This window comes from Vicugna pacos, unplaced genomic scaffold (assembly GCF_048564905.1).
Source record: "Vicugna pacos unplaced genomic scaffold, VicPac4 scaffold_19, whole genome shotgun sequence".
NCBI lineage: Eukaryota > Metazoa > Chordata > Mammalia > Artiodactyla > Camelidae > Vicugna > Vicugna pacos.
The window spans coordinates 73,545,659-73,571,878 of NW_027328740.1; the positions used below are offsets into that span (position 1 = coordinate 73,545,659).

The 26,220-nt window shown below is 41.0% G+C and overlaps 2 protein-coding genes across 4 annotated transcripts in view; both read left to right on the plus strand.

The window, feature by feature from the left end:
• The window catches only part of LOC140693522 (uncharacterized), a 38,187-nt gene extending 20,454 nt beyond the window's left edge, over window positions 1–17,733 (plus strand). The window contains exons 7-8 of the mRNA XM_072957342.1: window positions 1,040–1,185; window positions 17,564–17,733. The gene's annotated coding sequence lies outside the window, so the exon portion shown is untranslated. The remainder of the gene's footprint in view (window positions 1–1,039; window positions 1,186–17,563) is intronic.
• Window positions 1–26,220, plus strand: part of LOC140693518 (uncharacterized) — a 67,916-nt gene that overhangs the window by 2,755 nt on the left and 38,941 nt on the right. Inside the window, exons 1-3 of one of the 3 annotated variants that reach the window (XR_012069278.1) lie at window positions 19,688–19,949; window positions 20,227–20,451; window positions 20,634–20,998. The gene's annotated coding sequence lies outside the window, so the exon portion shown is untranslated. Of the gene's footprint in view, window positions 1–19,074; window positions 19,197–19,687; window positions 19,950–20,226; window positions 20,452–20,633; window positions 20,999–26,220 lie in introns of those variants that run through there. The other 2 variants (XM_072957338.1, XR_012069279.1) reach the window with 2 other exon arrangements.

Below are 26,220 nucleotides of genomic sequence, written 5' to 3' on the forward strand. Positions count from 1 at the left end.
GTGGACATGAGGCATTTTTAAGATGCCATTTGTCATCCAAATTAGGACTTCAAAGAGGCACTCGGGTCGATGAGCCTGGGGCTCAGGTGAAGGAGCCGGACTAGAGATACACGTTGGGAGTCGTCATTCTTAGCTGGTGTTCACAGCCTTGCATGTGAATTAGATCATCTCGAGAGCTGCAGACTGAGACTGAGGGGGGCAGGGCTGTGTCTTGGTTGGAGGAAAGCCCAGACCATACAGCTCTGGTGTGTCAGTCAGTGGCGTTTGCCATTTTCAAAGCAATGCCAGTTATCCTTAAGGGGCCAGGGGCTGGGCAGGGCCAGCCAGGAAGAAATCTGAAGGGAGGGTCGTGGCCACGTGTGCGTCTTGGGAAGGTGCAGAGGCTGCAGGGTACGGGAGGGTAGACTCCTCAGAAGCTAGAGTTGCAGTGAGGAGTGGGGAGAAGTTAGTCACAATCACCTGTGAGGGAGGGAGGGAGGCCTAGGGAGCCCCACCTTACCGGACTCGCTTTCCCATGAACAGAAGGCAGTCAGACAGAGGATCTGAGGTGAGAAGGGATGGGCACTGGGAGGGGAGCCAACCTGGAGAATGGTGCTTGCAAAATTCTGGAATAGTCTCCCTGAAAAATAGAGTTAAAAATACCCAGACTCTTAAGAACATTGTTAGTGACTTGGGAGGAGGCAGTTGTTTTTCTGGCCTCCTAAGGGTAAGGCATGTATCCAGGGATACACAGAAGATACGGGCAGTCTGTTCAGGGGGCTTGATCGTTACCGGGGGAACAGTGCAAGTTTAAAGGGGGAGAAGGGCAGCGGAGGGAAACTAGCCAGGCCCCGTGTCAGGTACCAGTCGGCCGCCCTACTTGCGTGTTTCATTCACATCCATGCCTCCCAGGTGGGCGGTGGCAGCCCCCTTTTGGGGATTGGGAAGCCTTCTCAGAGGGGTTAAAGAATTGGTCCATTTAGCGACTAGTAAATGCTGTAGCAGGATTCAAGCAGGGCCTTGTCAGAATTCAAGGGCATGTTCTCTCTACTGTTTCCAGTACTTCCCTGTTATACCTGGAATGGTGAAGTGGGTCAGTTTTGGAGCCTTTCAGAAAAAGTATGATTTAAGCGCCTCTGGACTGTTTCACAAAGCTCAGCATTCTTTGATGGTTCTGAAGCACGCAGTGATTTTCGTCCCAGAGAGGTAACGTCTAACTCCTTTGATGATGACGTGGTTGCAAATGGTGTACAGGTGCAAAACCAGACTTTGCAGCTTCTGAAGGGAAACTCTCCAGTTCTCCCTTGGTCGGCTTTCTTCCACGGGATGTAACTGTGCTGCAGCGTAGGCCTGAGCTTTCCATATGGAGTGAGAGTTTAATATCCGATGTTAGCATAAAACGGTCAGATGAAGAAAATCGAAGTTGACAATTTATTTTTGGGTTTCATTAGTCAAGATATACTATCAGTTAATGGCCCATATAGCAAATGAAATTGAGTACAGGACATTGCATTTCTTACTTTCTATTTAGAGTTCTCTTACAGAATAATGTTGCCTGCTTTGGAACATCAGCTCCACCACTCACGGCACCTATCAATGTGTTGGTGTGATTGCATTTACAGAGTGAATGTAATCTAGGCTTCCTCAGCCTCAAACACTTCAGTGCAGAATCACGGGCTGTAGCCGTCTGTTAGTCACGCAAATACTTCTAAAATTATATGATTCCAGAAAAGAAAGAAGAGAGAGAGAGAGATTGCCTTTATCAAATTTCCTTTCAGTTCTAAATGAAAACTGTTGTTGAGCAGCTCTGGTTTCCTTTGGATAAGAATATATACATTTCTTTGCATGTAACCTGGGTTTTGGGCTAGAACACCAAGTTCTTGCTGTCCACAAGCCACAAAAATAGTAGCCAAATGGCACACGTGTGAAATATTTTATACTTTTTTCTGAGAAAGTATCCTTGAATTTGGGACTTGGGCTGTGATTTCTGCTTTTTGATTCCCCCACCTATCTTGTAATCTCTCACTCCTTCCCACGTGGTTCCCAAGTGTTCGTGGTCTCAAAGGAGCGGGCAAACACCCAGTTGGTCACCATGTACTGCTGCTATAGATAGAGCCCAGACAAGACTTAAAGGACATTATCAGAGAGAACTTCCTGGAAGAAATGGGCTGTACATTCAGTTGTGAGGACAGAGTAAGAGTCAGCCAAGAGAAGGAGTCAAGAATGTGGCTCAGGTCGCAGGTGCAGCCCGGGCAGAGGCCTGGAGGCTTTTGGCGTGGGGACCCGGGGAGAGTGCCCTGTGTGGTCCAGGGTGGAGGGAGCCCCTGCTGGGGAGGACACTGGAGAGAGTCCGGGGTGTAGGGCTTTGGAAGAAGTTGAGTTTTACTAGAACTGACACAGTAGGCAGTGAAGGGTGTCAACAGAAGTGACCCTCAGGGAAGGTACTTCTGGTTTTGCTTCTGATATACTACAGACAAAAGGGTCGGGACGGGTGAGAGCAGGTATGTCTGTCCCTTTGAGATCCAACCCGTCATTCATTTATTCATAACACGTGCACTTCAGTGAGTCTAGGGGAGAGAGAGTGTAGCCACATAAATAAGCAAAATGTATTTGCTTCTTGAGAGCTTAGCGTTGTCAGTTAGCCTAGAATGTTCTAGGAAGAGAGGAACAAATTGTGGAGGTTGGAGGGAGGGAAGGCTTCCTTGGGAAACAGTCAAAATGAACCTGGAGGCAAGTGGGAAGTAGGAGCAGGTCAGGGGGCTCCTGAGGTCACTGGGGACCTATGTAATGAGATGAGGCTGGGCGAGCAGGGTCTGGGGTGGGGCTAGAACTCTACCAGGGAGCCTCTGAACTGTTTGAAGTGGGGTTGATGTAATCAAATTTGTGCTTTGGGAAGGCTGTCGTGGCTTTGTGTGTGTGTGTAGCGGGGAAGAGGTGGAGGGTGCCACCAACTGGGGGATCATTTGAAGGCCATTCACAGGCTGGGATATGGGCTTCGGGGCTACTTGGGGACGGCAGGGGCAGTGTGGATGCCGGCTTTTCTTATGGGGGACTTGTTAGCGGGGCTGCCCTAGAGGCACCTTGTGGCTGGAAGAAAACTGATGGAGGCTGCCAGGGGGACATTCCTCTTCTCTCTTTCCATGCCTAGTGTGATTATCTTAGCTCAGCCAACATTTGGAACAAAAGAGCTAATCTCCAGGGTTGCCCAGGCCTTTGTAGAGCTCCTTCGAGTGAGATCTGGTAGGATTTAGGTTTGTGTTCAGATCTGGATATTCACTTAGCTAGAAACGTCCTGTCATTTCGATTTCCATAGGGGTTTTTATTCCTGATAAAGATTGCTTTCTTGGTGAGAGGAAAATTATTACAGCTGTTGTCTTTTTCAAAAAAAATCATATGTTTTAAGAGCTTTAATATTCAAAAGAATAGGAATATATAAAATATTTAAGGAAGTCTTTGGTGTGGTTTCTTTGCTTTCTGAGCTAATGTGGACTTAGAGCCTTTGTATTACTTAATAGCACATCCTTGTCAGTATTTAAAGAGCTGTTAGTGAGCACCCCAGGCCCCACCTCTCAAAGAATCGTTAAAGTTTGCTCTGAAATAGTGAGGTCATAAACGTCTTGTTTTCAGAAATCAAAAGGTTTTAAATACGCACCATAGCTCCATTTATAAAATAATAATAAGTTCAAAATTAAGAAAATGGAGGATAATTGATTTTTTTTAAAGCCTAAACATAAACTTTCTTGTGCTAATTTTGCAACTGGAAATTTTGAAAAGAAAAATCCTACTGCAATATCATCTACGTGGTATATATATATGAGTTTCACGTTTGAAAAGTAACTGCGCAGTGGTTTTCAAAGTCAGGAGCATTCCAGCTCAAATACTGGCAGTGGTGGCTGCTGGTTTTCAATGGAAGAGCCTAAATTTGCCTTCTTAGCTTTTTTTTTTTTTTGTACTGAGAAGGTTGAGTAGTGCTTTGCCAGCAAGATTTTCGGGCAATTTGAGGGCAGCTGTCGTGTTCCAGCAGTGAGATATTTCCATGCATTTTATTTTCTGGACATCACCAGGGCACATGTGGGGTTTGTGCCTGCAGGCTGGAATGCTGCAGGACTCCCTAATCCATCACCATTATGTCCTGGTGCTGCTCCGGTCAGTGAATGATTTTCTGTGACTTGGAGGTAATGTGGTCTGATGGTGATGATCAGACGTGCAGTTAAATGCTATTAATTGAAATAAGAGTAACCTAGAAACATTGCTCTAACAATACAGGATGAGGGAGGAGGATTGGCTGAGCTGCTTGCAGTGGGATGTCTTCTCAGGTGACTCCCTCACCGTGATTCCTGCCAATATCCGCCCCAGCCCTGCACGGTAGTCCTGCCGAAGCAAGCAAGCACTTTGCTCAGAAACGCACTGAATTTCCTTGCGCCTCTGTTTGTTGGCTTTTTTTTGAAAACACATTTTGCCCTTTGCTTAAATGCCATCCATGCTAGTCACCCCTTACACTCATTCTTCTGGACCTCGTCCATACATAGCTGCTGAATGGATGAACAGAATGTAGTATCTCCATGTAGTGGAACATTATTCACACGTAAGAGTGAATAAAAAAGAAAAAAAAAAAGAGGAAAATGAAAAATGCCACCTGTTTTGGGAAGTCCACCCTGACTGTTCAACCCACACTTTTCCCTTTGAAACACAATCACTTATGCTCCACTCTACTCTTTTTGATAGTACTTACCACCTTCTAATAATCTTTAACGTTTCCAAAAAAAATAAAAAATAAAGAGATGCTGATGCCACTTCAAAATATACAAGCCTTGCTAACAGCATGTTAATTGAAAGGAAGCAGACACAAACGGCCAGATATTGTTGATTTCAGTGATCTGAAAAGCCCAGAAAAGGCACATGCAGAGGCAGAGAGCAGGTGATGGTTGGAAGGGGCTGGGTGGAGGGGGATTACGGAGTGAATGCTAGTGATAGGGGGATTCTTTTGGGCTGATGAAGTGTTCTGGAAATAGAAGGTGTTGAGGGCTGCACAACTGTGATTGTGCAGAAGACTGCTGAGCGCTGTGTCTGGGAGTGCCTGTTGTTGGGGCATCTTTATTTTGTTCACATCCTGCAATGTGAAGGGCCATCTTCTGCTGTGGTCATTCTACTCCTGTGAGTGGTGAGGGTCAGGACTTTGTAGAGTCCTGTTTCTTTTCTCCCTCTGGCTGAGTGTAGGCAAAAAAATTTAAGCCTGAGAAAGTGCTCCATCTACAGAAATGTCTTTCAGTTTTGCCTGGTGTAAAAATCTTGAGAGCTTTTAACCGTTGAGGCTAGTCTGTGGGGGTAAATAGCCTATGAAGCCTGGGTGAGCCCGGGAAGAGCCGCGCTTCCCTCCCAGACACGGGTGGGGATTTCACCCCCTTTCAGGCAGTGAAGGGCCCAGACCCGTGGGCAGACTTGACAATCGTGAATATTTACGTGTATCCGCTGCTTCATCTTGGATATTAATTTCAAGCTGAGTCAGTTTGTGACGGCAGCCTCATCCTACATCAGGAATTTATAGTATCTGCTCTTTGAGGTGAAGACCTGACAGACTTGATTATTTAACAGTCTGCTTTGAATTGATATCTCAGATTCCTTTGTCAAAAGCAAAACAGCAGAAATACAGACGTCCTTTAATTCCAATGTGGCCTGGAACGGGTTTAGTGTCTGTGCCTCAGTGGCCTTATCTGCGGGTGGGGAAGATGATAACAGTGCTTCCCTCAGAGGAGCTGGTGAGGGGAGAGTGAGAAGCACAAATGGAGGACTTACACGAGATGCTCATAAATGACCGAATTTAGTGCTCTCCGCCTGGTGAGGCCTTAGGGGTAGAGATGTCAGAACAGAGCAGTCCTAGCCGGAGCTCGATACGTGATGGTAGCTGTTATGATCAGTATCACCACTGTGGGTTATCAGGTAGTTTTAAGACTTGGTAATATGATTTCATGAATAATGTTAAAAGACTAGACATCTCAGATCCAGTTTACATAGTCCTCAAGATTTCTTCTGAGAATTGGATGGTTTCTTCCCTATCTTAAATCTGAGATGAGTCTCTAAAAATTTCCGTATTCCTCCATCCTTTTGCTTTAATTCTCTATTTCTTAAAAAACAAAGTTTTTAGATGGAGTTACTGGGGACTGAATTGAGGGCCTCATGCATGCTAAGCACATACTCTCCCAAATGAGGTATAATCTCTTCCCTGATTTTTTTTTTAAATTTACATCTTAATTTTCAGAGGTTAGAGGCCTCTAATTATTTTTCTGGAGACTTGTCCATGAACCTGTAAATCTACAATTAATGGACAAAATTTGGTTTATTAAAAAAAATTCTATAGAATATTCTACAGTCCACCCAAAAGGAAATACTCATGGACTTAAAATGTTTCTCCTTTAAGGTGATTTCTCCTGTTTGGTCGAGCTTAATTTGTTAACAGCCAACCTCATCATCATAATGACCAAACTCGCTGTGAGTGGACGCCTAACTGAGGCTAAAATGCTTTGCTCATATTTTACTTCATAGCAAGTGTTTGATTGTAGGTATCAGTGTCTCCTTTTTTGTAGCTGAGGGATTGAGAGATGGGTCAGCTTGCCCCAAATGACACGCAGCTGGCGGTGGCTAGCTCGATGCTGGAATCCAGGCTGCACAGGATGAATTCTCAATTGCTCCTCTAATCAGCTTCCCGTTGAGTGTTTTCCCGAACTCCTGTGAGCCCATAAATGACCGATTTTAGCTATCTCAGCCTGATGAGGTCTTCAAAGGAGAGACACCAGTGAGAATGAGAGGCAGAGTGGCATAAATTAAAATTGTACATTTTCACAAATGTTTTATTCTCAGGTAATGACTGTAAAGGAAATAGTTTTTTAATTTAGTGCTTTGTGAGAACTAAAAACAAAACATTTAAAATAACTATTGTGCAAGAGAGAAGTGGTCTTTGAAAGTCCAACTGTTGCTAATGATGTTACTTGTTTTTTCTAGTGGTGCTTATTTACTGAAAAATTTCCAAACACTGAATTTGTTTTATGTAGTCTTAGTATGAAAGAAAACTTTGTCAGTGAGTATTGTAAGTAAAATCCTTACTCTTTTCTTTCCTGATGATGAATATCTTAGTTGTTTACATGGCTTAAGTATATTTCGTCATTTGTGAAATTTGAGTAATATGGTTTACCTTGTCTGACTGTGAGAGCTGGACGCCTTGTATACAAAGCACCGTAGAGGTGCTTAATAAAAATGTGCTTTCACAGTGACTGATAGTTTAGAAGTATCAACTCTGAATACTAAAAAGGGTAGCTTATTTCTGATGCATATTCAATATGTGTATATATGATATACATTAATATGGCTTAAAGTAACTAGGATTGTTTTTTTTAAGTGCAGTATGAAGCTTTAATGAAATCTGTGTCATTCTAGTGAGACAGGGACTACTTAAATTGCCTTAAGCAGACGACCTTGAAGATTATTTACACAGAATGTAAGCTCAGAATTCATGTTGCCGTGTAACCATCCATCAGACATTTAATTTCTCGGGATTCTGACCAGAACCATTAAGTTTAGAAAAATCCACATTGATTATTATCAGGGAATAAGCTTCTCTCTTTTGTGACTAAAGAAAATTTTGATTTTTTTCTGCACTCTTTTCAGGTTTTAAAATTTCAAAATTTTGATTTGACATGTCACTTTTTTAATAGAGAGAATAAAGCTCATGCTGTTTTAATATGTAAATAAATGTTTTTGTATTTCAATACCCTTCTATGATTTCCTGGCTCTTTGAGAAGTATTTTGCAAGATACTTAGATTACCTACTGTTGGAAAAATACAGACGTGACTTTTATGAATATAGGCCTAGTACAGTTCTGTTGGTTTTTACTACAGTGCAAGACATGAGACCTAGGAGAGCTTTGCTGCTGATTGCCAGGAGGACAGATCTCAGGTCTCAGTCTCCCCTCGTGTAAAATGAAGTGGCTGGACTGGATTCTTTCCTCTTCTAAGATGAGCTTCCATGAGCCTATGTCTTTTGTTTATATTTAGGAGTATTAGCAATATCAGATTAAATACTGAATACCCCTCCATCCCCCCGAAGCAAAGTGCAGTATATGCTACATAAGCTTCTAGTTATCTGATTCTCGTTTCTCATCTTACAGTCAATTTTTGTGTTGCATGTTTCCCGGCAACCTGGAAGGTCTTTTTAGCCATAGGTGGCGCTGTTGCAACTTTTTACAGTCTTAATTTTTCTGTTTGTAAAATAAGGCTTAAACAATGTGATTTTATTTTGATTCCTTTGCTTAATGCTTCAGAATAGCACAACGTCCATTATGTCTTTCTACCTGGAAAATTTTTTCTGCTTATATCATAGTTTTATTCTTTTATCTCGCTGTGAACATTTCAGACTTGCTGTGCAAACAATGGCAAAATCGGGCTTTTCTTCTAGTGTTAGAAACCAGTGAGCCGGGATATTATAAAACAGCTAGAAGCTGCCTCTGGAGCACCATAAAGCTGAAAGGTGTGTTGAGTTCCCTGAGTATTGACCCCGCCGCTGTGTGTTAATTGGTGGGAGTTGATTTGGTACATATATGATGGGGTGTAGTTTCTTGACTTGGGTTTGCCTGCACGTGCTGACACTGAACCATGTGATCCTGAGTCAGCTCGTTCTGAGTTTTCCCCTCGTCTGTGAGAAGGGGACACTCATATCTGCTTTGTAGAATTGTGAGAATTAGTAATTATGTAACATGTTTACCACAGTGGGTATGTCAAGAGAGCTCATAAACTTTAGCTGCTGTTTTGTGTGCAGCCATCATTTTATAGTCTTTGGTAATTACAAAGAAACAAGAAAATAAGAAAAGCTGATTTTATGATGAAAGATATTTGAGGACGTTCCATAATTCCTACACCCATAATTTAGCATCAGCAGAGTCAGAACTGTTACACAGTCGCCCTGGACCAACGTTAAGCCACAGAAATTTTTGTTACTTCATATATGTTGGGGCCTAAGGGGAACCAATACTTATACACATGTTGTCTCCAGCAGCCAACTGAGAGATGACACAAAAGAGTAGGCAGGCGATAAATGTCTTCTTTGTTACTGATGAAGCCACGTTCTCCATGAACTTCAGGGCTGTGGATAAATGAGTGTCATGATACTGTGTCCCAGAAGTAGAGACTCACCCTGTCCCAGGTATCTCTGGGCCACAGCAAGCCTTCCCTTGAGAGAATGAGCCCCATCATGCACAGGGCTGTTCTGCAATGGAGCTGAGCATCCAGGGTGCTTCCCTAGGGTAGTCAACACTGGAGGGAAAGGAAGGGTTTCACATGCCCTGCTTGTCTCCCCGGAATCACAACTCAATCTGTTAATGTGAGGAGGGCTAGCTGTGGGCCAGGGGTCAGGGCTGTGAAGGGAGTAGCACTCTGCATGGCCCAGAGGAGTGGGGAGGAGGTATCCCTTCCATCAGTTTAAACAGGTGGTGGGATGGAACAGAAGGGTTCATCCCATGAGTTTATAAAAGGAGAAATAAGAATTTCCTTTGGGTATTAGTCTAGCCAGGAAACACAGAAGATGATTAGGAAGGAGACTTGTAAACCACTGTAATATTAATTTGACATTTGTTGAGCACCCAAAATGTGCTACATTCTTTTCTGAGCGTTTTACAGAAATGAATCCTTCAATCTTCTCAACAAGCGAGTAAGGAAGGTTTGATTGTTATCCCAGTTTCACAGTGTGGAAATTGAGGCACACAGAGGGTAAGTTGACCAAGGTCACAGAACTAGTAAGTGGCAGAGCAAGTATTTTAACCCTGGCTGTATGGTATTGTGGCTCCCAGAATGGGCTTTGGGTGTTTAGATGTATCTGCATCCCTCGATTTCTGTACGTCTGTGCATCAATTAGCCCAGAAAGGACAGGGAAAGGAGAGTTACACAGGTGCTCACAGTCGTGTCTCGGCAACTGTCCACGAAGAGTGCACCGTGATTAGAATTAATTGTTTTCCAGGCAGCAGATCTGTTGGTATAACAGAAATTTAGTCCATTGAATTCATCTAGAAATCCTTCCTGCTCTGCTTCTGTCCACACTTGCCATGTGACTGCCTGCCCGTGTTTGGGCCGTGGAGGAGAACATATACTCATGGTTGAACTCTGATATTGCAGTCTGGTTCATAGTTTCACATCTTCTGTTACATTAATAAGTTAAATTTCTGGTTTTCTTGCATCAGTGTCTCATGAGTTTGGTTAATGTGAAACCAGTCCATGGGAGCCCAGGGGTTATGATGGTATAAATTTTTAGCACGTTGTGGCACTTCTAGCCATGCAGACATGACTGGGGGATGTACGCCTTTCTCACTGATTTCTCCCAACAGCAGGGTCCTCTCACGGATGTGAGGCTGGGAGCTCTCTGAGTAGCTCAGTCAGAGGCCAAGTCCACCAATCCGAAAATGATGAAGTACCTGGAAGTGGGTTTAATAAAAGTAAAGGGCTTCCAGGTAGTCCGATGGGCTGTTCAAGAAATTTGGTGAAAAGCTGTCCACTGTCTGTGGTTTAGCTGCTTCTTTGCTATTGAAAAGTCTGGAGTAGATGAAGGGATTTTAAAAAGCAGAAAGGAGTGATTTCAGGTGGTACATCCACACCGGTGAGAAGTGATGGATGACCGCCTGTGTGAGGCACAGACAGAGTCTTACAAACTTCATAAAACAGCTTCAAATGCTCTGCCATCTGAGTGCGCTTCATATGGGGTCCAGTTCATCACTGGTCACGCTGTGAGGGCAAGTAACTGACGATGGCAGAAAGGACACGGAGGCATCAAAAAGGTCTCACTCATGTTCCCTGTTTAAAGAATGTGGCACAGTGTATTATATTTGAGCTGGTTTTTCACTGAACAGTTTTTAGTGTTTTCTGGGACTCCCCAGTGCCCCAAGGTTCCATGCAGCTGGGTGTCCCCTCATTGCAGCTCCGTCAGCGCTTGCCCTGGGCTGATGTGGTGTCACGGGAAGCAGGACGGTCAGCGTCCCCGGCTCCTCTGAGCTCCGTCTCCTCATCTGCAGAGCCTGGTTTCCCATCCGTGTCTACTTAGTAGGGTTGCTGAGAATCACACGTGATGGTTATCAGGTGTGATTTCTGGTTGTCTCTGCGATTGGCAAATAGCCAATAATTGATAGAAACTCTTGTTTTTTTTATTGTAATTGTGTCTCCTAGATTGCAGTGGTTTTTAGTCTGCATTTTTTTATAACTTTACTCATTTTTAAATATGCCCTTATTTTATTTATTTTTTTTTTGAGGTACTGGGGACTGAAGCCAGGACATTGTGCATGCTATGCAGGTGCTCTACAACTGAGTAATACCCACCCTCCTTTTCTGCACTTAAAAATAAATATTGCAATACACAAAATAGCTCTTAAACTCCATCATGGGACCTGGTCTCTGTATAGGCAAATGAACACGTATACTATTTCAATAAGAATAAATGCTGTTGAGACATAAGTTTCTGAATCTGTTAATGTGCTTAAAAACGATCATAGCTAGTGATAAACACGAGACTTAGATCAAGGACTTTTTAGGGTATGTTTTGCCATCATGGGAAATTACATTCTACCGAGAAGGCTAATTGGGTCTCTTTGATATTTGGATGGTTTAGCAGGTGATCAAGGCTTTCCAAAGCTGACAGTTTTGTATTTTAAACTAACTACAAAGTTATCTTCTAGAAGATGGAAATCCTAAGCTTGTGAATTTCCCAGTAATCCAGGGGGTATGTGTCTGTGTCTGTGTCTGTGTGAACGTTTGTGTGTGTGATTTCAGGAATGTAGAAATAAGTTCCATATAGACTTCTGATATCTTTCTCTTCCAGTTCAAGGTTTAAGCATATACTTACACAAATAAATTGATTTTCTTTTGTCATTTGGCATATTGGCGGGAATAAGAGGTTCTCATACTTGTTTCAGAAGGGTTGGGAAGCATGAGCTTAGAAAACGGGAGGAGAAAGAGGCAGAGAGACACTTCACACTTTGTGCAGTATATGAGAAACGGTAGCTTTTCTTTTCTCTTTTCTTCTAAAGCAAACTGGCTCTGAATTGTAACACACTATTACTCAGAATTGCTTTTCTAATCAGATACAAGTGCCTCAGATTTTTCAAGGCAACATGAATGATGAAATGTGTTTTAGCATTTATCTTTAAAAGTAGTTTTATTTCTCAAGTAAAAGACTATAGCCTGTTTCTTCCAGCGTCTCAAGAAATTCTCATTGATCTATGTACATGTTCTATGTGCTTATTTTCTTTTCTTTTTTTTTAAGTGCTTGTTTCATTGTGGTGTGAATCAATGTTTAAAATTTCTGGATTTTGATCTTTAGAAAATGCTGATATATCAGAACTGTTAAAAACCTGATTGTTCTTTGGTCCTTGTTTGGTGGGGCACCCTATTGATTACTCTTGTCTGTTAAAGAGAGAAATTCTTCCTCTAGCCTGCAGATCATTAAGTGTATGGTTTGCAGTATGCCTTTAAATTTCATTGAATGCATTGAACATGATTGTCCAGTGAATTTTGAGTTGACTCATAGTAATGACTTTGCTTTGATTCTGTGGCTTTTGCTCCTCTCCACAAGAGCTTGAATTCTCTGTTGCATTTTGTATACGTGTTCTTCACAGTGGAAGAAATTTTGCATTTTTTACAGAGGTGGTTTTTCCTAACACCTCTGAATGCCTTCTGTAATTGATACAACAAAAATCTGTTATTTCAATGCTTAATTATTTCATAAACTAGTTTTTGGCTTAATCAGAAACAATGACAGAGTGATAATAAAAAATAGGAAAACTTTCCTTCCTTTGAAGAATAGAAATCAGGTGGTCAGGCTCACCCATGCTTTGGGCCTGACACACTTAATCTCATGTCATTGTGTATCATGATTCGGAGATGGAGTTGCTTCAGGTTTATTGATTTTTGTTTTAACATTTGTGTTGAATTCTTTCTCCAGGCTTATGTATCCTGTTGGGTTTGTTGAAACTGTAGAAGGGAAACAAAAGCTTTTTTTGGTTTCCGGAGGCCTGAGTTGCTGATGATAAGGGTTGAGGGTGGGCTGAGGACCAGAGTGACACTCCCTCTGCTCCCAGCTGAAATTGATGAACAATGAAATCAATTAAGTGTATCGGTATTTGACCAATAGAAGTTAGCGAGCCCAAACTGGCTAGTTATGCCCAAAGAAAGTACTGAATTCACCTGCAGAATTAGGTGCTTTACCAAGAAGAAGCAGCTTAGAGCAATCAGAAAAATCAGTCCTATGATGAGATATAAAGTAAATATAATATCTTTTATTTCTGAAACTTTTCTACGTTAAGTTGTGTAGAGCTAAAATTAAGTTTCAAGCACCAGGAGTTAACAGTGTGGGTGGTTCTGTATGATCATTATTCAGGAATGTGCCTAGACTCTGCTAGAGTGGCTGAAGCTGGCAGGAAAAGACCCAGAGCCAGGATTTGTCACCTTAGGGTGTCCTCCATAATGGTTCCATGTGGGAGCCCATGATTGGGTTAACAAATTGTAACAGATCCCAGCCGCCTGTCAAATTTAAGAAGAAAACGTATGCTTAGTAACTGCTTTGCAAGCAAGTGCCTGTGCATCCTCACTCCTGTCTCCTTGCCTTAAAAAGCAGAGATAATGCTTTGCTTGCGTAGATGATGTTTTAGATAGCACTCTGCTCATCGCAAAGCAATGACCCAGGCCCACAGCTATAAAGGCTGGGCTTGTGTGCAGTTAGATACTCTATTATCCCCCAAGCAAGGACCTAGCTGGTCTGGTGGTCTGCTTTGTAATTCACATGTCTAAAGGATGTATCTTATTCCCCTCACCCCATGACTTACCTAAAGATACACTAAGCCTTTGTACTCATGGTGGATTCTACAATCTCTGTCTCATCCTTCTTTCCCCAAGTTCCTGCTTACTATCACACAACTGTTAATGACGTTTTCCTTTGATTATACACAATAAATATGGGATCATTTGAGAGGCTCGTGGAGTTGGGTCCCTACGCCCTCTCTCTTTCGTGACTTTTTCCACAGAGTCTTGAGTATTCATTCCCTGTACGTAAGACTTCTGCCAGCCAGAACCCACAGTTCCAGGTGAGAAGGATGCAGGCTTTATCTCTCCTACCCGAGGGAGAGAGAGTAGAAAATTGAGATCTGCTCTTCCGTGGTCCCTTCCTGCCCCAGGTCTGCTCCAGTTCACCTGCAGCCTTCTGGCCTCTGCTCACACTGCCTCTGTCCCAGGACTGACAGCAGCCTTTTCTTCCCTGGTAAACATTTCCTGTGCCTTTTAGAAGTTGGTCTCTTCTCTGCAATACAACCCTGGCAGATGTGATGGTGGTAAACGTGCTGGAGGGCAGTCACTTGGGGACTGCCAGGAGCCATGCTGATTCTCCTGAGTCTCTCATTCGGGGTTACAGAACTGTCGAGCAGCAGAGGAAGCCCTTTAACGTGAGGCCAGCTCAGCATTGCATCACTTTCATTTTATTTTTGAATTTTCAGTGGAGAAATTATTTGTAGCAAACTGTTCCAGATTTTTGGCTGCCTGCTTTCCTCACCACCATTTCCTTGTTGGCTCTGGTGCTTGTTGTAAGAACCAGGTTTCTTCTCTGGTTATTTCTAGCAGCTGGGCTTGCCGAATCCTTGATCTGCATTTGAAGCAGAATGCTTCTTCGTGATGTCAAGCTGATTTTCCTATTTCTGAATATTTCGTGTACACTCAACAACTCTTTCAAGTGAAATGCTCTTGTCCAATTCTGTTAACCCATATTTGCCGATCTCCTGCTTTCATGCTGAGGGCAGTTTCTTCTTCCTGTAATAAAAGTTAGCAATTTGCATTTACTATTTGAAGGTTCTGGCCCTAGGTGCTTTTGTCCTTAACAGTTTTAATACAATTCACCCATTAAAATGTGCAGCGGTTTTTACTCAAAGCCCAGAATTGTGCATCGCAGTCAATCTTAGAATATTTTCATCCCCCAACAGGAAGCCCTGTATGCACAAGCAGTCATTCCCATCTTCCTCATCCTCCCCCAGCCCCAGGCAGCCACTGTTCTCTCTCTATGGATTTGCCTGTGCTGGACATTTCATGTAAAACAAGTTATTTCATGTAAATGGAACTGTCTATTGTGACTGACTTCTTTCACACTGAGTAACTTTTTCAATGTATTTCCAGGTTGTGGCCTGGGTCAGTACTCTATGCTTTGCTATTGCTGAATTATATTCTACTGTATATCTGGGCCCTACTGTTTACCCATTCATCAGGTGATAGTCGTTTGTGTTGTGTCTGCTTTTTGTTTGTGAAGAGTAATGGCGCCGTGAATACTCCTGTAGGAATTTTTATGTGGACATTTGTTTTCAGTTCTCTTACTTGTGTGACCAGAGAGCAGAAATGCTGGGTCATTCATAAACCAAATGTTCAACTCTCTGAGGACCTGCCAGGCTGTTTTCTAAAGTGGCCACCCTGTGTTACATCCTCAAAAGCAAGGGCTGCGCGCTCCGCTTCCTCTGTGTCTTCATTAGTGCTTGTTACACATTTTTTTTTATTATAACCTATTGTAGTAAGTGTGAAGCGGTTTCTCCTAGTGGTTTTGACTTGATTTCTTTTACAGCTAATGATATTGAACATCGTTTGATTGTGCTTATTGGCCATTTGTATATTTTCTTTGAAAAATACATTTTCAGATACTTTATACACATTTTAATTGAGTTCTCTTTTTCTTGTTGAGTTGTAGGAGTTTTTTCTTTTATTTGAAGATACAAATACTTAATCAGATAAATAATTTGAAAAAATTTTCTCCTCTCAGATGTTTTTTCACCTTCTGGATGGTGTCCTTTGAAGCAAATTTTTAACATTTGATGAACTCCAATTTATCACTGTTTTCTTTGTTCCTTGAGCTTTTGGGGTAATATTTAAAATCTGAGGTATTTTATTTAAACTTTTATATAAAAAATAACTTAATTCTTAAGACTGTTCTAGGAGATGGGTGCTGTGGCTGTCCCCAGTCTATGGATAGGAGACTGAGGTGCAGAAAATTTCACTGAAATATCAGTGTCACAGCTACCCAGTGCTGTGGGATTTCAGACCCTCATGTTTGTCCCCAGCATTTGTGATCTTCACCACCATGCTCCACTACTGCCTGGAATCATTAATGAAAAAGTTTTCCTTTTTTGATTTCTTGATTGTTTGTTTTCTCATTGGGGAACTCACCTCTTCATTTTCCTTGCAGAGATCTGTGTAGGTTTATTTTAGATCTCATGTACTTATTTATTACACAGGCTCCAGCGATGATTGTGCCTAGTTGATCTAATCAATTCATACTCAAGTCTTTCCTGCTCATGACACTAAAAAGAGAGTCATGATTTACATAATGCTCAAAGAAGAATGTACTTGAGTGATTTTATTTTTCTAACCAATCAAACAAATCAAATAAAAACCCGGTGTTGGAACAGATTATAAGCCCTGCAGAATAGGGTCACTGTCTTCCTTGTGTTTCATTTGATTTGTCACAGTGTCTGGATAGTGCCTTGCTGTCCAGCAGTTTTGTGAGTATACGGTGCTCGTGAATCATTGTAAGGAAAGAATTTTGACAACAGACTGTGTTGTTCATTTCACAAGGGAAAAGATCATATAGAAATACTGCTCAGATTTATTTTAAAATTAAGCTTGGTGTTTTGAGAAGGGTTCAAGAAACCATACAAAAATCTTTTTCACTAATTTTAAATCTATCTTAGACACATTATGCATACATGGCAGAGTAACTTATCAACTAGTTTTGACAAGAGGAGTGTATTATTGATTATCTATTTTAGTTGAAATATTCTACCTGGGATAAAGTAATCAGTGCCCATAAATGAACAAATATGTTTGTATTTCTATGCAACATGGGGGCAGACTTCATATGTTTTTATATAATATATATGACTGTGTGTTTTAATCTGTCTGTCAGTGTTTTTATAGTTTTTCATCAATGTTGTAACTTTAGAATTCTTCTATGGAAATCACCCCCAATTCTAGTGCAGTTTGTACTGTGTATCCTGTCTTATGCATGGGATTCCACTGTCCCCTCACTGAGGAATTTCCTCTCCTATTGAGTTAGTAGCAGAGTTAAAGGAACTGTGATTTCTAGGCCTTTGCTCTCCATGTGTTTGCAGTTGGCTGTCAATCAAGATTTTCTCTTTCTTGAGTTTTCATTGTTCAATTAGAATTTTGGAAATAACAATTAATATGTTGCAACACTCTCCCTAGAAACTTGATGTGTTTGTGCTTTTCCGTTTCCAATTTACAAAAAATGTAAATGCACTCTTGTTTTTAAATAGTCCTTTTTCACTAGATATTTGTTTACTTCTTTATAGTCAAAATATTTTTTTCCCAATGAATGAATAGGTTTGCATGTTTTAAAAGATACCTTACTTTTTAAATTTCTTATTCTAACAGGTATATTCGTTGTACAGAATTTAGAAAATAAGGATAAACACAATTATAACTTAAAAATGGCCTCTAATCTCACCTGGAGATACAGTTGTAAGGTTTGAAATTGAGAATTACAAGTCCTCTCAAACTGTTCTTCTATTTCAAGTACGGTTTGGTTACTGAGATCCTCGAATTCCCATATGAATTGTAGCAGCAGATAGTCAGTTTCTGCAGAGGAACCCACTGGGATTGTGATCGAGTCCACGTTGAATATATGGATCGCTCTGGGGAGCACTGCCATCCCAAGAATGCTGTCATTTGATTCAGGAATGTGCGTGGTGTGTCTGTCCAGGTATTTAGGTATTCTTTAATTTTTTTCAGCATTGCATAGAGTTTACATTGGATTATTTTACTATATATTTTGCCTTTATACTGAGGACAAGTGTGCAAGGTACCGGGATCAGAAGTGTATTGGAGCTCCGCAGCTTGCTGCCACCATGGACGCTGTGCTCTTCGCCCACTGTACAATGTTGCACAAAATAGGACCTAAGTAACTCTCTCTTGAAAGAATGATTATATGATTGCTGGATGATGCTTGAGAGTCCTTGTGATGATGTCTTTTTCCCAGAATTTCCCCTCTTCTTTACTATGCCCTTTCCCTTCCTTTCCTCCAGCCTGTGTTTCAGCCTGCCTGTGGCATTGATTTTCCTTGTCTGTGGACTCTTCCTTTCACTAGTTCGTGATAATGTTACATGTGAGATGTGGAAACTTGCTAGATGTCAAGAAAGAGGAAATCCATTGCATTCTAGTTTTTTTAGAGTGTGCTATTGTATTATCGATTGAAATGAAATCAGGCTGACCCATTGAGCCATCCCCTGAGCTCTTTTTGCCTTCCTACAGGTGATACTGCTCTCGTTGCTGCATGTGCCCTTCCCCCAGACTTGGTTTTGGGGTTGAGTAAGTCACCGTCACTGGAGCCCTCTCTTTAAATGATGAAGAGAACATTTGCTCTTTCTCCCTGTTTGGGGACTTGGATGAGATGAGGCAACAGATAAAGAATGGAGCCCCACCTCATTCTGACCCCCGCTCTTTCCGTTCCTTTCTCCAGGGGAAGAGTACAATTCAAAAATATAAAGATTGTGAACTAATGAGATAGACAAGACAACCGATCATTTATTAAATACCCTTTCATGCCAGAAACAAATGTATTATACACACAAAAAGCACATAAAATACGGTAGTACTGTGGTTACAAACATGGGTCCGAGTTCGAGTCCTGGTCTGGAGTGACAAGTCCTGTGAGATGGAGAATTGGTAGGTCGGCTTAGCCTCTCTTGGACTTGTTTTCTGTCCTGCAGAGATGGGGCTCGCTAGGCGTCCCTCCCCCGTAGAGGTGCTGAGGGGTGTAAAAGACACGTGTAGGCAGACCGAGCACAGCTGCTCTTTCCTCGTAAGTGCAGGATAGCATCGCTTTTGCGGTGATGGCTTTATGACTGCACCGTGTAGACTCTCAGTGCTCCAAAGGGATGCCTTGCAGATTGGAGATGGGATTCTCACTTCTGTATATACCCAAGGATTGTGTTATTGGGCCTTGCTAATTTGACTCTATTCTTTAGAAAGTACATAATGTAGATATATTTTTCAAACATGCATGATTTTTTCTTTTATTATTTATAGTTCTACCCTCTCATCTCTTGGTGTGACTTTTCATGGAATCCAGGAAACAGTCCTAAGCAACCTGCCTCTTCACACTTCTCCGTGGTGGTTTCCTTCCCTGACTAGAAGAGGGTTTTGCATAGGTAATTTTGATTGCTCCCCTTCTCTTGGAGACTCTCTGTTTTTCTGCCCATCTCTCACCTGTCCATCTGTCCATTTCTCTACCCACTCATTCTTCTGACTTGTTTCAATAAGCATTTCAGGCAGCTTACAGAAGAACAGGTACCAAATAAACAGGTGAGAAAATGGGGCCAAGTTCATACAGTGAGGCTAGGAGTTGAGCCTGTGTGAGAGTTGCCAGCGTGAGACACACGCCTCTGCCTTGTGACTTATAAGATAGACAACATCAATGTGCCTGAAGCTCCCAGCAGACACAGGGAAACAGGGTTTGTGGGAGATGCTCATTGGCTGTGAAATAAATAAGTGGCTTAGTAGAAGCCCAGCCTTTCCAAGTACTAAGGCTTAGGAGAATATTTTAGTGTCTTCCAAAATCAGATTATTGCATCTTTTCTTTTTCAGAGTTTTATGTATAGTTGGTTTACATTCTATACCTGGAAATTTCTCCAAAACTTCTGCCCACGTGAGTCCCATGACTCGGGAATGGGGTGGTTCTGCTCATTGACGGGTGTTGGCCAGAAACGGAAAATGACAGCCTCAAAGGAGCCTGGGATTTATCAGTTATGTTTTGTCAGTGCTGTAGATTTCAGAAAATGCTTTCACCTTTTCTTTCCATCTGAGGCAGCAGCGCGCTCTCTTACCAGCATCAGGAGCTCAGGGCCACGGGATGGTGGGGGCTGACTGCACTGCCGTCAAGACAGCTGAGCTAGTCACTGCAGGTGTGGTTCTTTTACATACTGCAGTTCATGCTCTTTACTAGAATGTTTCAACAGGGAGTTAATTAACTGAGTTAATTAACATTTTATAAATATGATGCTTTGTTGAAAAGACAGTCATAGGCAGAATATAAGTTGTGATCACTTTAAAAATGGTTTCATTACTGAAATTTCAGTAGGAAAGATCCAGTTTATCTTATTTCCGCCTCTCTTTAAAAGTAACAAAGAAACAAGACAGAAAAAGCAGAGGATGATTTCTGTTCTTCCTCTCGGCTTGCAGGTGCCCTCACCTCCAGTGGCATCCATCCAGACACCAGCACTGACACTGGCCGTGCTCAGAACTGCCTCAGCCCTGAAGACACATCTGACAAATGGAAGGGGGACGCGCCCTGTTACAGCAGGTGCTCTCACTTTGTGGGTCCTTATGTAACTGCGCGGTGTTATTCAGGATCGCCCTTTCTACACTTTGTGACGCTGCTGCGGTGTCTCCTAGTTATTTGTTTCTGTAAGTACTCGTGTAATTTTCCAATGTGTGGTACTAGACATCTAAAAATGCATTTTTCAGATGAAAAATAGTGTGTATTTAATATAAATGTATGAAAAAAGGGTCAAATGGATCTATCCTGGTGCCAGTACTCAGAGATAATAATTAACACATTAACATCTATTTTCTGTTCTTTTCATCAGTGTGTATTACCTCTGTCATAAAAACCAGCGAGCAATGTGTGCCTGTATACTGTGTGGAGACCTCCATTTTCCATTCGGCTTATTACACATTTTTCTACAATATTCTATCTCCCCTGGCATGATTTTTAATGACTAGTATAGCATTCTGTCTTGTGGAGTCCTCGTCCATTTTACTTTGGACTTAAATAAACTTTTAAATTCCAAGTATACTTAACTGAAATTCTGAAAAGAGATCTGTTGTGGTACCGAAAGTCCCCTACATCCCTTCCCCTTTTTTCCTGAGAGTAAAAACTGCTGACAATGTGGAGTATATATTTCATGACCTTTATGCCTATGTCATATAAATAAACTCATACATACACGTATATGAGAAATCTATGTCTATGTGTGTGTATATATGCTTTATTGAAAAATAAGGCCATACTATATGTTTTCTGCAGCTCGGTTTATTCACTCAGGTATATATCACAGACGTCCTCTCTCTCCAGACTCACCCGGTCCTTTCAGATAGAGTAGAGGGTTTTCCTGATATGCAGGTTTGGTCTCTTGTGTAAGGACACCTTTCGTGGGAGCGTACTGTGGACAAGGCCTTGGACCACGCCGAAACACCGGAACTTTAGTGCCCACAGCTCACCGTGATTTACCGCATCATTGTCTTGATGGTGGACACTTAAGTTTTCTCCATTTTCCACTGTCAGAAAGGGTGTTTGACTGGCATACTTCTTATACAAACATTCCTGTGATCTTGTATGAGTATTATTTTCGTTAAGGTTTCTGGAAATTTAGTCCTTGGATGTGACAACTACATAAATCACAGGCTCCTTTCAAGTGAATCAAGAAATTCCTTCTCCTGTGGGGCATGAAAAGATGTAGAATAACTTATGTAACCAATTCTCTATCGCTGGATATGATTTCACTTCAGCTTTTCTTCTCACCATTGTAAACAGTGCTGTGTAAATGCTCTGATAAGTACATCTTTTTGAACTGAATTTTTCTAAATGAAACGATTCCAAAATGTGGAGTTCAGCCTGTGTGTACACACGTTTTTCAGAGTTTACATATCCATTGACATGTCATCCTCCAAAAGATCGCTCACAGTTTGTTCTCTCAAAGATGGACACTAGCTAGAATATCTTTTAAAAATATGTGCCAATATGATGAGCAAAAGTACTTTTTCATTGTTTTAATTTGCACTTGATGACCAGTGAGGTATTGAGCATTTTTCACTCATTAGCCATCTGACTTTTAAAAAGTGAATGATCTCTTTTGTCCTTTGCACACATTTAAGTGAGGCAGCTTCTTGTTGCTTTGTGACAGCTCTATGTATATTATGAACATTAACCCCTTGTCTTCATCAACATGTATCAGAGAGCTTTTCCTTGTCATATTTTGCCTTTCATTTTGTTCAGTAGGTTCATTTTTGTTGTGGCCCAAAATAATCTTAAGATTGTAAATGTCTTCTTTTTGGGTTTTATTCCTGATATTATTCTTAGAAATACTTTCTTATAATGGTATAAATTTCTTCTGTAGGTTTTTTTAATCTCTAAGATGGAGATGATGATGGTACTTGTTATAGTGAAGAGAAGTTGAATTAATATGAGCAAAGAATTATATTCGCTGTTATTAGTACTTTCTAATATTCACATCACATTCTGTAATTTTTCTTGCGGTCATTATGACTGGAATAGAATTTGTTTTTTCCAGGGGATTCTCTGATTGTCCCAAGACAATTATTGAATTCCTACTTTGCTTTTTAACTTGAAATCCCACCTGTAAAGAATACTTATGTACACTAGAGTCTCTTTTTGAGCTCATGGTTTATTTTTATCAATCTTACTTTCTTACACTAGCACTATATCTTACATATTGTAAACATTTATTTAATATCTGACAGTGCGATTTTTTGATTCTCTTTTCGATCCCAAATTTTCTTGGTTAGTATTATGACTTTATTATTCCTGAAGAATTCTAATATAATTTTTCAAGTTAAAAAAAAAAAGAAGTGCTCTCGTGGGATTTTTTAGTACTTTTGAATTATCTTTAGGAGAACGTACATTTTTACAAAACTGCTTTCCTGCATACAAAATGTTGATGTCTCTACTTTCACACCTCTTACTTTACCCCACAGTACAGTCCTGTACTTCCTCCATGTACAACATGGGCATTGTTTTTGAGTTTATTCCAGATTATTGTTGATGTTTTTGTTAATTATTTAAGTCAGAATTTTTTGCTATTGTATATTTTAACTGTTAAAACTGACACCTAGGAAGGCAGATTCGGTTTGTAAATACTCACTTTGTAACTTCTCATTTAAAATTGTAAGTATTAAGTACTTGTTACAGAATCCTTTCTTTTCTGTTTTTAAAAATTTGTTTCCAAGATTCTCAAAATGGTCATAGCAAAGTAGTATAGGTGGGGACAGAGATGGAGAGAGGTAGTGTGGCTCATGTACAAACTGTGAGCACTTTCATGGCTGTGTTTATGCTGGAAAAGCCGCTGAAGAGTCCAGGATAAAACAGGGGTGGCTTTGTATGCAGTTGAAAGCCAGCTTTCTTGCCTGGTGAAGCCTGGTGGGCGTGACAGGTAGATGATCAAGGTCGAATGGAGGTTATTGGCTGCACAGAGCGCTGTGTCTGAGAACTGGAGAATATCGCCATGGGAAATGCTTGGTGCCAGGAACAAAGCAGAGGAGCTGGGGACCCTGTGTGTTAAGGAATTTCCAGCCCTCGGAGTGGGAAGATCAGACTCTGCATTCAGATCTGAGTTTGAATTCATCCTCTTTAGTTTACTTGTCCTCTGACTTTGGTCAAGCTATATACCCTATTTCACTTCCTGTTTTCTTATCTCTCAAAATAGGAGAATTACAGCCTGCTGCCAGATTGTTTGATCAGGTTAAATATTTAGTGTCTATAAGATGCCACGTACAGTCACAAGCTCAGTGAGAAATGGGCTGTCACCTGTTCTTCTGCAACTCAGTGCTTGACAAGACATGTGGGAAAGCCAGTCCCTAATTTGTGTGTGATGCAAGTAGGAACAAAATTAATGTCTTGCCTTTCCCTAGCAGTATACTTACAGCTTTGCTTCATTTACTTCTTTCCTCCTTTCCTTTCCCCTTTCCCATCCTCCACCAAAAGATCCTGAGACTCTCTCAGAATAGTAGATTCAAATTACTTTAAAGGTTGGCTCATCCTCATGAAATGATAGTAACATAAAAAAAATCTGTGCACATCCCACAATACATTGTATTTGATTTACACACACACGTGTGCACACATACACACACACAATCAGGCTACCTTCCACTTGCAGAGGGATAAGGACCACTTTTTCTGAGTTTTCACTCACTGAGCTTGAGAACAATGTCTCTTACACAGACTTTCACCAGGCTTCGTGCATGGTGTTTTTAATTGAATTTCGGCTTTGTGGCCATAGATATAGTCTCCTAATAGAAGAGAGAAAGTGGAGACATAGACATTCCGCTGAGATATTGGTGTCATCATATTTTAGTTGGAAAGGACTTAAGACAGCATAGAGTCGTAATATTATATGGGTGAGAATCCATGATGTTGTAACTTGGACAAGAACATGGACCTTCTGCCGTCTTGTCCACAAAGGTGAAGAGGCAACTGGACAGGGGATGGTAGGGATCCTTCTTGCTTGAGTTCCATGTTCTTGCTAGTTTTCATTGCTCAGTTGCCTTTAGTTTATGTCCATGAGGCCTCTCATGGGAAGGTCACTCTGTCCTGATAGATTGAGTTTCTTATCAGCAAAAAGCTCTGGACCCACTCATATTTCCCAGAGTTTTCTGCTGACCTGCTGACACTTTATATAATTGAGACCTAAGAAACTACAGAATATAAAATCCTTATTGTTATTGTTTGCCCTCGAGTTCCATAGGAAGGGGTGCTGTCTCAGGCTGTCTAAAGCCAGATCTGAACAAAGATAGGGTGACAGGCTGTGCTGCTGGTCCTCCACAGTTGAAGGGGATTTCCAACTTAGCTTTATATTCAAGGCAGATGAGTTCAAACCTTGCCTTTACCAGTTATTATCTTTGTGAATTTGGGGAGAAACTGTACTTTTTTGTGTCCAAATTTGTTTATCTGTAAGTAAGTTCAGTATTTATTTTAAGGTTTCTGTTTTAGAATTGAATGAGCTAATACTCTCATTTATACCTAAACTAGTGATCTCATGGTTCTATGCTGGTGCCTTGGTAGTTGATTACTAAGGGACTCCGCAGTGAGATTGGGGGTGGGGGACCCTGGATAATAGAGCTTATATTCCAGGATATGCTTGTAAAAGACTGGATGTGCAGTGGATTTTTAGTAAATATCTACTCCTTTCCTAATCTGCATTGATTGTGTATATATCTTTATACTAATATATGAACAATTTTTATTGCAATTTAAATATCTTTGTAGTATTTACAATATCTAGTTATAAAAATACGTGAAATAAAAAGATTTGAATTTATTTTCTTTTCAATAAGCAAAACAAAATAAAATAGAAAAGAAAAAAGTTTTGAAGGAGTAGAAATAATTTTATTTCTGTGGAATCAATTCCTTGTAATAGGTTTTTTGTTCATGTTGTTAAAAAGCATATAAAATTGATAGGTGGTGAAATACTGGAAATGAGGAAACAGTGGAGACTTACTACCTCTAAGGCAGTCAATTTGTTACCAAGTCCAAACTCGTTCTGCTTGCTGCATGACAGGCCGATTAATCGGGAGATGAGATGTTGGAGTAAGGAAAAGAGACTTTATTTGTAAAGCTGGCAGACCCAGAAAATGGCATATTGTTATCCAGTAGAACTCTCTTCCCCAGGGCAGAATTCAGTCTCCTTTTATACTAAAAAGCGGCAGGGATGTGGCTGGTTGTTGCAAACTTCTTGCTGTATGAATTGTTTGTCCTTGAAATCCTTTGTTCCTGCAGCTGTCCATGTGGGTCAAATTATGGTGCCCCTGTAAAACCTCCAAAAAAAAAGAAAGGTTATTCACTATTTTACAACTTGCCATCTATACATAAGTGTAGAAGAGCAAATATCCTTAAAGATCAGAGCCCGGAGAATAGGCCCTCCTGGATATTTCAGGCTAAAGGCAACTTTCTTTTACAAAAGGTGCAGAGATAGCAAGTCTGAGCCTAGAAAACAAGGTACAGGATTAAAGCCAAATGAACACATCTAACATGGAGTGAAATTTGTTCTTTCTATTACAATTTCTTTTTCTCCCTCATAAATAATTTTAGTAAGAAACATGAGCAATTTTTTTATTTTTGCTTCTTAATAAAGGACTACAACTACAATTTAGTGAGCAGGGATGCTGTGCGTGCCTTGGTGTCACAGCAAACTCTTGTTGGTGGTGGTCGACCCTGCAACATGCCTGATGCCCCGTGAGTGTTGGTGAGGGTCCCCCTAACCAGGGGCTCTATTCAGGAACCACCATATGCGCGTTGACCTCTGGCACCTCTTTTTCAGCTGCAGGAAATTTTTTCAGATTCTATGATAGAAAAATCACTCCAGCTAGGGATAATCAGGGAGTAAAGGAAGAGGAAAAGGGCTTGAAGTAGAGTAGAAGAGAAAGACAGAAGCTCAG